This window comes from Lissotriton vulgaris, chromosome 2_2 (genome assembly GCF_964263255.1).
Source record: "Lissotriton vulgaris chromosome 2_2, aLisVul1.2, whole genome shotgun sequence".
Classification (NCBI taxonomy): domain Eukaryota; kingdom Metazoa; phylum Chordata; class Amphibia; order Caudata; family Salamandridae; genus Lissotriton; species Lissotriton vulgaris.
Window position 1 is genome coordinate 135,045,197 of NC_141688.1, and position 12,249 is coordinate 135,057,445.

The window sequence follows — 12,249 nt, forward strand, 5'->3', positions numbered from 1 at the left end:
ATTTTTCAAAAGTCTAATATTGTCTCTAAACGTCTGACTAGAACTCTCCTGAAAAACTATGGATACAGAACAAATAGGCAAAAGATTCTTCAAAACTTGACATCACAGAGCAACGAGAATGTTAATGATTGTACTGGAGCATCATACAAACAGGCAACCTTAAAAAAAAGAATGTAACATAATGCAATAAATGCACTACATTTTTTCAATGGCATCTGAAACACGTTTCTTAGTTTTCCTGAGTGACTGAATGAAAATGTTTTACTCTAAAGAAGAGAAACTACTGATGATTAGAACTTACTGAGTATTTGTAGTGGGAGTCATAAATGAGGTTTATAGTTGAATTCTATATGGTTCACACATATATTTGTATATTATTAATTTGCTTGAATCACTGAACTTGTAAAATTTTGAAGCCTTTAAGAAAACGAAAAATGTGAAAACAAAACCTGAATCTATCAACTGTTTCCAGTTCAAGATACTGAATCTATTGTGACTGCACAGGATAACTTAAAATTTTAAGGTGGTCTGGGGAAGAGAGGGTCCAGAATCAATTAAAGATTTGTGCAAGAACCTACGTGATGCAACGTGGTGCAAAGGACAACGTCAATCAACTTTCAAATAATAGCGTTGTTAGAAATGGGGTAGCCAATTCTATGGGGGGTAGCATGGTTGCAGAACGGCCGGGCCAAACTCCTAAGGACATGTGTGAAGCATCCACGCAGATGGAAAAGAATAACTTTTGTATTGTCTCAAATATGCAAAAGCAAGCACAGTAATCACAATACCGCGCCAACTAGCGCCAGGGGAATATATACACAGGGATTATTTACATGGCTAATGGAAGAAGAAGGTAAGTCCATTGGTTCCAGGGCTGAAATAAAACAAAGCGTTATCAATTGACATGGAACATCAGTCACAAACATCTGCCATATAACCTCTTAGCAGGACGTCCAGCATTACCATCAGGCATAGACATAAATCCTGGGGCAGGAAACACAGTGCGCATAAAAAAGGAAATGGCATAGAACATTAGGTGAACTCCAAAACATCAAGTTAGGCATAGGTGCCACCTTACTGTGAGCCTACCCCATTCATATAACAGATCGGGGTATGAGGCCGTAACCCTTAGCCTTGCATATTAGGTGCACAACCCTCCCTGGCGTACACGCATGGACATGGGGCACCTAAACAAGGAGCCTGTACTTAGCAATCAGTACCCGCATCAGGCACATCAGCATAACTGCATCACCATCGGGCTACACACATTACCAAAGGGCACCTTCACCTGCAACGTAAGCCATGGGGGCAACAGCATTACAGCACTCTATCGGCATACATGAAACATGAGGTGGTCCAACATGGGTCAGGAGAAACCTTACGAGGGCCGTCTCAGGGGACCTGGAACACGAATACCCTGGGCATATTCTGCATTAGGCATGGGTCACATTTAACATGGGGCATTTCCTTAGGCGTAGAAACACATTATGCCGTTGTATTGTCTCAAATATGCAAAAGCAAGCACAGTAATCACAATACCGCACCAACTAGCGCCAGGGCAATATATACACGGGGATTATTTACATGGGTAATGGAGAAAAAGAAGAAGAAGGTAAGTCCATCGGTTCCAGGGCTGAAATAAAACAAAGCGTTATCAATTGACATGGAACATCAGTCACAAACATCTGCCATAAAACCTCTTAGTAGGACGTCCAGCATTACCATCAGGCATAGACCTAAATCCTGGGGCAGGAAACACAATCAATCAATCAATCATCGCATTTATATAGCGCGCTACTTACCCAGAGGGTCTCAAGGCGCTGGGGGGGGGGGGGGTTCCGCTACTGCTCGAACAGCCAGGTCTTGAGTTGCTTCCTGAAGGCGAGGTGGTCCTGGGTCAGGCGGAGATGGGTGGGGAGGGAGTTCCATGTCTTGGCGGCGAGGTAGGAGAAGGACCGTCCCCCTGTGGTGGCTCTTCGGATGCGGGGGACGGCGGCGAGGGCGTGGCTGGTCGATCGAAGCTGGCGTTTGGGAGCGTAGAAGTTGAGGCGGCTGTTGAGGTATCCTGGGCCTTGGTTGTGTAGGGCTTTGTGTGCGTGGGTGAGGAGACGGAAGGTGATTCTCTTGTTGACCGGGAGCCAGTGCAGGTGTCTCAGGTGTCCGGAGATGTGGCTGCAACGGGGGATGTCCAGGATGAGTCGTGCAGAGGCGTTCTGGATCCGCTGGAGTCTCTTCTGGAGTTTGGCGGTGGTTCCGGCATAGAGGGAGTTGCCGTAGTCCAGACGGCTGGTGACGAGGGCCTGGGTGACCGTCTTCCTGGTCTCGGTGGGGATCCACCAGAAGATCTTACGTAGCATGCGCAGGGTGTTGAAGCACGACGAGGAGACGGCGTTGACTTGTCTGGTCATGGAGAGGGAGGAGTCCAGGATGAAGCCCAGGTTGCGTGCGTGGTCTGTTGGTTTGGGTGCGCTGCCTAGGGCGGGGGGCAACCAGGAGTCGTCCCAAGCGGCGGGTGAGGATCCCAGGATGAGGACTTCCATCTTGTCCGAGTTCAGTTTCAGGCGGCTGTTCTTCATCCATTCGGCTACCTCTTTCATCCCTCCGTGAAGGTTGGCTCTGGCGGTGGCGGGGTCGTTGGTAAGGGAGAGGATCAGCTGGGTGTCGTCGGCGTAGGAGATGATGTTGAGGTTGTGCTGGCGTGCGATGTCTGCGAGGGGGCTCATGTAGACGTTGAAGAGGGTTGGACTGAGCGAGGAGCCTTGAGGGACGCCGCAGATGACTTCGGTGGCTTCAGATCTGAACGGAGGGAGACGGACTCTCTGTGTCCTTCCGAGGAAGGAGATGATCCACTCCAGTGCCTTCTCCTGGACTCCGACGTTGCTGAGGCGTTGTACTAGGGTACGGTGGCAGACACTGTCGAAGGCCGCGGAGAGGTCGAGGAGGATGAGGGCCGCTGTTTCTCCATTGTCGAACAGCGCTCGGGTGTCATCGGTGGTTGCGATCAGGGCGGTCTCGGTGCTGTGGTTGGCCCGGAAGCCAGACTGCGAGGGGTCGAGGGATCCGTTCGTCTCGAGGAAGGTGGCCAGCTGCTTGTTGACGGTCTTCTCGATGACTTTTGCAGGAAACGGGAGCAGCGAGATGGGGCGGTAGTTCTTGAGGTCGGTGGGGTCGGCCGATGGCTTCTTGAGTAGGGCGCTGAGTTCGGCGTGCTTCCAGCTCTCCGGGAAGGTAGCGGTGTCGAAGGAGGTGTTGATGATGTCCCGCAGGTGGGGTGCGATGACAGCGTCGGCCTTGTTGAAGACGTGGTGAGGGCAGGGGTCGGTAGGAGATCCGGAGTGGATGGAGTTCCTCGTGCGGACGGTGTCTTCGGTGCTAATCGGGGTCCAGGCGCGGAGGGTGGTGGTGGGGAGCGGGGGTTCGGTCGTGGTGTTCGTTGGTTGAGTGCTGAAGCTGTTGTGTATGTCCGCGATCTTGTTGTGGAAGTAGGAGGCGAGGGAGTTGCAGAGGTCTTGCGAAGGGGTGATGTTGTTGTTTCCGGCGTTGGGGTTGGAGAGCTCTTTGACGATGCTGAAGAGTTCCTTGCTGTTGTGTGCGTTGTTGTCCAGTCGTTCCTTGAATGCAGTTTTCTTGGTGGAGTGGATGAGTTGGTGGTGTTTTCGGGTGGCGAGCTTGAGGGCAGTCATGTTGTCCGGCGTTGGGTCTCTGCGCCAGGTTCTCACATTTAACATGGGGACATTATGCCGTTCCTCAGTGTGCATGAATCATGAGGCGGGCATAATCTTCATACTATCAAGCCCCCTATGCCCAAAATCGACAGCAGTTTGACACAGTAGGTATACCACGGTATATCAGGCATAAACACATAACCAGTGATATATCTCTACAATTTAACTCCTGCGGCTGACACCCAACCTGGGTACCAATCCCCCTACAGATTCAACCCTCCGTAGCAGCTCCGGGGAATGTCACCACTTATTCTGGTCCTAAGCCTCTGGCAGCCATCTGCTTACTTCTGGGAGATGAGGTACTTGGGCCCCCAAGGTCCAGTACAGTGTTCCTGTAGTGTTGGAGTCCCCTCTGGGACTCTGAAATCCCCCAGTGCTGAGGCCCACAACAGTGCAGCGGCCCGCAACTGCGGCGCCGCTGGAGGGTTCTGCAATTTCCAAGTACCGGGGGTGCGCATGGGCAATGTACCCCGACACACCACCCTGTCCACGGACTGATCGAGGCCCCACTCAACAGGCTTTCCTCTGTGCACAGACCAACAGGGCGGGCTATAGGCGTGTCTACACTCCTGCAGGGCTCTCCTCCGCTCCCGGGTAGCCCTGCCAACGACAGCACCTCCTTCGGCTTCACCCAGTTTCCCCCCTGGGACCCGGGGCTTCCGTTGGCCTCTTCCTGCTTCCCGGCCATGCAGCCAACCAGTGTGCGGCTTTTGGGGGCGCAGCGTCAGCTGCCAATCAGGACGCGACCTCCAGTGGGCACAACAGCAAGCCCCAATCCGTGTGCGGTGGGGGCACGGCCAATGACGTGGCCGGCGCCCCAGCAATGTGACAACGCCCTCCTTTGCTTCACCAGGCCTAGCGCGGGCCTCCTCAATGCCGTGGCGGGAAATGCAGACCACAGTGCTCCTCAGGTTCCAGGTGCTTCCACGACGAGACCCGGCCAGCGGCGGTGAGTCCTGTAGCAGCGCGTCCTCACGCAGGGTAGGCTCCCGCTTAGCTTTTAAATATGCAGAAGTGCGGCCCTTTCCCCTTCCTTGCTCATGGGCTGCGGCGGTGATTCCGGGCAGTTCCTGAGGCCGCGATAATGTTGGGTAGGCACCCACTATATCAATAGTGTGGAGAAGCAGCACACACGCGTGGTGGGCACCTGCTATGGCATTAATAACACGGCTCTCCCTGGCGGCACGCTCCTCACCTCCTTTGGGGTCCTGGCGGTATAGCGCTTACCAGGCGCTAGGCAGCACAGCGCTTGAAACCGAGCAGCGCTTAGATGGCCATAATGCAGGTCACAGCAATCTACGAAAGTCCTGGGCAAAGATTGCGCTTTGCAGGTACAGCGCTTCCCAATAAACAGTTCTCCTTGGCCCCACAGTGCTTCCAGGTAGCCCACGCTAGCAGCAGGTGTCAGCTCCTCACCTCCTGGGCAATAGAAATCTGGCGCTCCAGGGACAGCACAACCGGGCCTCTCTCTCCTGGCACTCCACCTACAGCACCCACGAGGCGCTAGGGGGCCAGGGCACACCGGCAATTTCCACCTGGCACTCTTTTCTTCTTCAGGGCCAGGGAACAGAGCAGCAGGCACTACTGGGCCAGGTCAGCAGTTAGTGGGAACTCATCAAGACAGGGCGGTAGGCCTTAACCATCCTCCACTGTAGCGTGGACCTCCTCCTATACAGCAGCCTGCACTCCTGCAGTGGGGCTTTCACTAGCCCTGGTGACAGCAGAGGAGTGTTAGTTAGGTGCAGGGTCCAGCACACAGGCCCAAGTGGCGGTATCCCCTGGCAGCAGGTCCCCTCACATTCACGTCCCTGCTCTGTCTCAGCTTATGGTGGCACAGCCCCTGTTTTATATGCCCCTCATCCCACCTACCAGGCAGTGCCAGAGCCTTCTAGAATTCTCTGGGGAACTAGTTCAAACTGGCTCAGGGGAGGAGAAGAGCACCCTGGGTGCCAGGCTTTCCCTCCAAATGCTGGGGTGGCTGGGTACCGAACAACTAGACCGCTAACCCACTGCAGCCAGGTGGCACAACACATAGCCATGGCATCCATTTTAAATGCAACATTTCACCAGGGCGCATTTCTACAATGGGTAGAAAATAAGTGCACACACCATTGCGTTACATTTTCACATACACAGGGCATCTCCTACCACACATGGCTTATACAACTTTCTTTACCATGGGGGAGACATCCTAAAATAGGGGAGTGAAAGGCAAAAAATGTTGGAAAAATGGGCCAAGTCCAGCAAACGTTTTTAGAGGCAAGTGCTAAAACCACTTAGTGCCAACCACCTGGTAATTCATGCAAAGGGTGTGTGTCTTGGGCTGAATAGTGCATTCTCCACTAGGTGTGTGCAAATCCAGATTAACTGAAGCAGTGTGTACTGTATAGGTGCCAATTCCTTGCACAAAGTGAATCAGATGCCAGCGTGGGAATGTTTAGGATGTGTGCTTTATGTGAAAGCACACATCTTAGATAGCTGACTGCTGTGCAGTTGCCTTCACCTAGAAATTTGCAGTGGAGGGGGTACTACAAATGCAAATCCTTTTATACTTTAACAAATCCCTTTCTATCATTCTCATAACTGAGGGCAACACATTTTCACCTTGCGCTCAGTTGCATTAAATATAGTAACTCTGGTCCAGGATGATTTGAGAGATGGATGGGCTGAAGAAGACTCAACCCATCAAGCCTCAAAAGAGAGCCCTGAGGATTCCTGAGCAAATCCTTACACACAAGCAGCCTCGAAGACCCTAAATCCATCCGGCCCGAGCAATACTTAGGGAGCAGTACACTTTTTTCCTCTATGGATTGTAATACAGAATATTGAGCCCCAGATTATTGTAATGCAATAATATCAAGGGCAGAATGTAATAGCACACAATATTGAAAGGTGCGTCCAAAAATGGAAATGTAGATTGACTTTTTCCAACTCCACATCTATCTACCTTGAAGATGTATGTACTGCATACTATTAGAAAATGGGTTCTTGGTTGATTGGGGTGGGAGCCCAGGTCAGGGTAATGCACCAGAAAATCTCCACATTAACCTGTGCTCATCCCTTGGTAGCTTTGCACAGAGCAGTCAAGCTTAGCTTGAAAATAATGTGGAAAGTATTTGTGCAACACTTCAAGCAGTAAAAACTGTGAAAACACCACACAAAAATATGCCTCACCAATTTGTGAAACAAGAGATAATTCTAATGAATAAAACAAGACCAAAGTGATGAAAATCCAAAGAGTAGAACTTGAGATATATATTTTTTAAAGAATAAACTGCGAACTAGTGCTCAGTAGCAATAAGAGCTTACTTGGGATATTGTTATTTACCCCGAACTAGCCATAAGTAGCAAACAACCGTTCACCTACATTTGTCCTACCTTGCTCTGCCTAGTGTTTCTAGCACTGACCTTTCATTCAGGTATGTGCTGAATAAATGTCAATCGGTTGCCTTGAAACTAGCCTTTTTTATTACGCAATAGGATTCTTAGAAAAGTCCCCTGCACATGACGTACATAACAGGATTAACATACTCTGTATAAAAGTCATGGTCATAAATATCATAGGGCAACAGAACTACTTTGCATAAATGCAGGTATTGATCTAGGCTCATTTACATAATCGTACTCACAACATAACTATTGTGGTAGTAACCCATAGGCTATCTTTACGGTATAAAAGAACAATATCTTCACTAGATAGACAGAGGAGATGCTTCCACGCTGACAAAAGACATTGAGGTCCCGACCTGCTGAAGCTTCAAGACACGCAGCAGTCTGACATCCCTTACGGGGTGTCCAACTTATGACCAAGATGGTGTCCTTCATTCTCTCCCATCAGGTAATGGGGTTGGCTCTTTCCTTGGGAATTCTTGGCTTTACACCCACATACATGCTAGGTACACTTAGGTAGGGTCCGCATAGTAGGAGTACGCTCGATTACAGTCATGTTTATATACCTGCTTATATTCACTGTTTTAGCACTATGGTACAATTCTACCTTCTATTTACTCTGTTGATGCTTGTAATCTTTTAGATCTGCTTCTGTCTAATGGTTGTCGCAGCAAACATGTTTTATACTAGAATGACGTTGTTTCAATAAATTCTTATTGAAAAAGTCCCTAACGTTTATTCTGTGTATCTCTCCTAGACTACCTGAGCACGATTGAGTTAGCGAAAAGTGCCAAACTGTTTCCACAATCCCTGAAAGGTCAAGGGTTGCCAGAAATTATTTGCTTCTTTGTAAGGCTAGGGGGCTTATGGTGACACTGTGAGCTAGCTGGTCTATAAGCTGACATATCCTTTGGGGGTGTCCAGAATCAATCTAGACACCAATACCTTAGTTTATGTTACTGATGCATCAGGTTGATCTACACAGTAGACGCAATGCACCGGTTCTGGTCACGCAACAGGGGCAATATGCCGGTTCCGATCCACACAACAGTGCAATACTCTGTTTCAAGAGAGGATGCATGGGTTTGGCTGTAACAAGTACCTAAGGCCAACTTCCAAGGTTGCAGGACTGGGGTGGCCCCATGTGACAGGGCAGACTCAGATGTGGCAGAGTCCGGGTGCAGAAGCATGAAAGTTGGAAATCTTTTACTTCCCTGAGACTTCTGATGTGCAGGCCAGTCAACTAGCCCTTGGAGTCGCTCGGGGTCTGGGGGTCAAGTGATACAGGCCCAGCCCTTCTCATCCAGACTAGAAGGGTAGCAGGCAGCAGAACAGCACAGCAAGAAAGCAGTTACCCTGAACAGCAGTCCAGCAGAATGGTAGTCCTTCAGCAGCACAGCAGTCCTTCTTCCTAGCAGAGTATCCACAATTCCAAAAGTGTTATGTTATGTTAATTATTCATATAAAGAGCTCGAATACCCAAGTATGTTTTGGTGCTGCCTTGTTGAGGAAACCAGTGAAAACTGTGATTCTGCTAAATCGAGAACCTAACATAACTAAACACAATGGGACCGATTCCCAAAAGTAAACCGAGACGAAAGTCTAACTAGGAGACTTTTGGTATTCACAAAGGGCATTTACTATTTGTAAATGCCCTTAGTGAATAGCAAAAGTTGAACTTTATGCCTGTCGTTATTCACAAAAGGCTTTTACAAGTAGTAAATGCCCTTTGTGAATACCGAAAGTGGTAAAGTTAGACATTTGTCTTTTTTTACTTTTGTGAATTAGGCCCAATAAATGTATTGATTAAATAGCCACCTTTTAAGTGCTCTTGGTTATTTATTTCATTTTGAGAGGGAGAGATTTCTTCTGTTTAGTTGTGCAAATGACAAAGCTTTTGCCTCCCCAGTTGATTTCCTAAATTTGGGAACTATAACTTCTTTTGCTGTCATTAAACATAATCGTCTCGCAGGGATATACCAGGAAAAGCTTTGTATTAGATACTATGGTCCTGTGTTGTGAAGCAATGAAATATGAGAGATAGTCCCAGAGGCAATGAGGAGAGGGCTCAATAGCAGACTGAAATTTAGTTTCACTTTTCAGGAGCAGTTCAATCACTTGTATACTGTACAATCACCCTCAATCATTCCAGAAGCTAAATCCAGTACAACAACACATTAGCAGGAGTTATTACAACTTTGGTGGTTATTCCAATGGGACCACCACTGTGGTTGTCCCAGGATGGCCGCCAAGCCCGTGGTAAGTCTGCCTGCGAGATTATGAGGTAATCCAAGGCAGGCGGTGCTGAGGCAGTTTTACAGCAGTGGCTGTGTTAGGCTCACATGCATACCACTGCTGTGCGAGTGCTGTAAGTTCCTTCATGGTGTGGCATGCACCATGTTGTGCATGCCACACCATGCAGGAACAAGAGTGCAAGTCCAGGGCAAAACATGTGCTCCCCCATATGCACCCCCAAGCCCAGAATCGGCCCGGAGTCCAGAAAAGGTGTCCTTACCTGCATGTTCACCACCCTTTTCATGGTGGGATCTTTGCCATGAAAAAAGCTGTGGGTATGCAGGTCAGAATATGCGATGCCGGCATCATCATAGCCAGTAGATTCAGGCAGTTGTCAGACCACTGCTGCATCAGGATCCTTGATCCCAAAAAAGACAGTGGTCTTGTGGTGGGCCCCCCGCCACACTCATACTAGGGTGAATAGGTTGTCATGGCCTGGCCAGCACCACAAGTATGGCGGTCCCAGGACCATCTTACTCTGAATAAGGCCCTTAATGTTGTCTTGAATCAAAAATACATTACAATATGTGTAAGACGCAGGTCTTAAACCATAATCACAGTTTTCATTTCAACAATTAAAATATAAGTTAAAAATGATTTTTCTAATTCGTTAAAAAGCCACTTACCACTCCAGGCACAGTATTACTGCTTTGAATTGGTAAAATACCAACCAAGCCAACCTGAAATGAGTAAAATCAACCCCTGACACAGTGTTTCGCTCTACTTAAAGCTCTTTAGAGAGGTATAGAGGTAAATACTTTCATAGAAAAGCAGACATTTGAGGTTAGCAGATGTAGAGTGTTGCTGGTGTTGAGAGTGCTAAGATCACCTAAACCTGAGAACTACACAGAGTTCTCTACTTCTTTGCATAATTTATGCATCTCTCTATGCCTGAAATGGTGTTGTTTTGACTTATACTGGGTGCTCCCTTGTGTCTGGACAAAGCTATACCTCTCTTAATAGCTCTTCGTAGAGTGAAACACTGTGTCAGGGGTTGCTTTTACTCATTTCAGGTTGGCTTGGTTGGTATTTTATTCAAAGCAGTAATACTGTGTCTGGAGTGGTAATTGGTTTTTGTCATTTTACAGCTCGGCATGGACAGCACTGTGCTAGTCCTATGCTTAAAGACTTTGCTGTAGAAATGGGTAAAAATGTTGTCCCTTTCTATTTCGGCATGGATGGCACTGTGCTATTCCAATGCTTAAAGACTTTGATAGAAAAGCAGACATTTGAGGTGAGCAGATCTAGAGTGTCGCTGGTGTTGAGAGTGCTCTATACAGGATCTGCTTTCCACCTAAATATGAGAATTACCCAGAGTTCTCTACGACTTCTTTCTTGCATATATATATATTTTTATGTATATATATATATATATGTATATATATATATCCCAGCTCCAAACTCTCCTTTTATCCTTCAGGAAAGAAAAGCACTCACGAGGATTCTGTAGCTCAACAGCAGTTTATTCAGGACAAACGCGTTTCGGATTTACATCCTTCGTCAGTGTCGTAAGTTCTAAACAAAATACTGGCGGCCATATTTTATTAAAAACATCACATGTCACGTGTCTTTTGTGGAAATGGAGGACGGACTTGGCGTCATTGTGTTTAACATGGGCGCCATTTTAACATAGTAAATACTGGTAAACAATTATACTATTTCATAACAGAACCCAATTTAGGATATCGGTTTGAAACTCTAGTTATGATACATTTCAATATAGATACAATTCATCAATTAAAATGATAATCATGAAGTTATAATTTAGCCGTGGATCGGCAATGCAGCCTTCTAAAAAGGCTGCTGGTCCTGTATTACCCACATAGAATTATGCCGTGTATCGGCTCAAGCGACATGTTTAAAAGCGAAACAGTTGCAGACAGTGCCTCACAGATCATTCTCAGATATCACAGTGTTTCATTTATTCAAATGGATGGCCAACTCCTCCCCACTGTTCAACCCTTTCGGTATCTTGGTTCCCAGATCAATAATGTAACGTGACTCTAGCCTCCTAAGCTTGAGTAAACGATCTCCCCCTCTAATATTTGATGGTAAATAATCCAAACAGTAATACTGCAACAGGTCCCTATTGCTATTATGTTTGATAGAGAAGTGTCGTGCTACAGGATAGCTGAAGTCCTTATTTTTTATAGCCCGCATGTGCTCCAATATCCTTAATTTAACCATATTGATGGTGCTTCCCACGTATTTTAGTCCGCAGGGGCACACAAGACAATATACTGCAAAGCTGGTTTGGCAGGTCATGAATTTGTTAATCTGTTTGTTTTGCTTCATGCCCTCTATCTTATATGATCTTACTCTTTTGCTTGCTACACAGGCTTTGCATTTCCCACAGGGAAAGAATCCTTTCATTTCCTTGAGGGTGTTTTGGGTTTTGGATGGGGACTTATCTAGATGACTGGACACCAAGTTGTCTTTAAGGGAACGAGCTTTTCTAAAGGTCACTAGGGGATGGATAGGAATATCTGAGGCAATAACGGCATCTGTTTTAAGTATATGCCAGTTTCTCCTCAAAATATTCCTTATAGTGTTGGACTCCTTGGAGAAAGTGGTGATCATTCTAAATTTTCCCGTGTCTTTCGTAGTCTTCTCTTTTTTCTTTAACAGATCTTCTCTTTTGAGATTATGGACCTTTCTTTGTGTACTCTCCAATAGTGTTGTCATGTATCCTCTTGCCTGAAAGCGTTCTATGCTCCCTTTCAGAGCTATGTTATAGTTAAAACAGATGCCGTCCCCATCCAAAACCCAAAACACCCTCAAGGAAATGAAAGGATTCTTTCCCTGCGGGAAATGCAAAGCCTGTGTAGCAAGCAAAAGA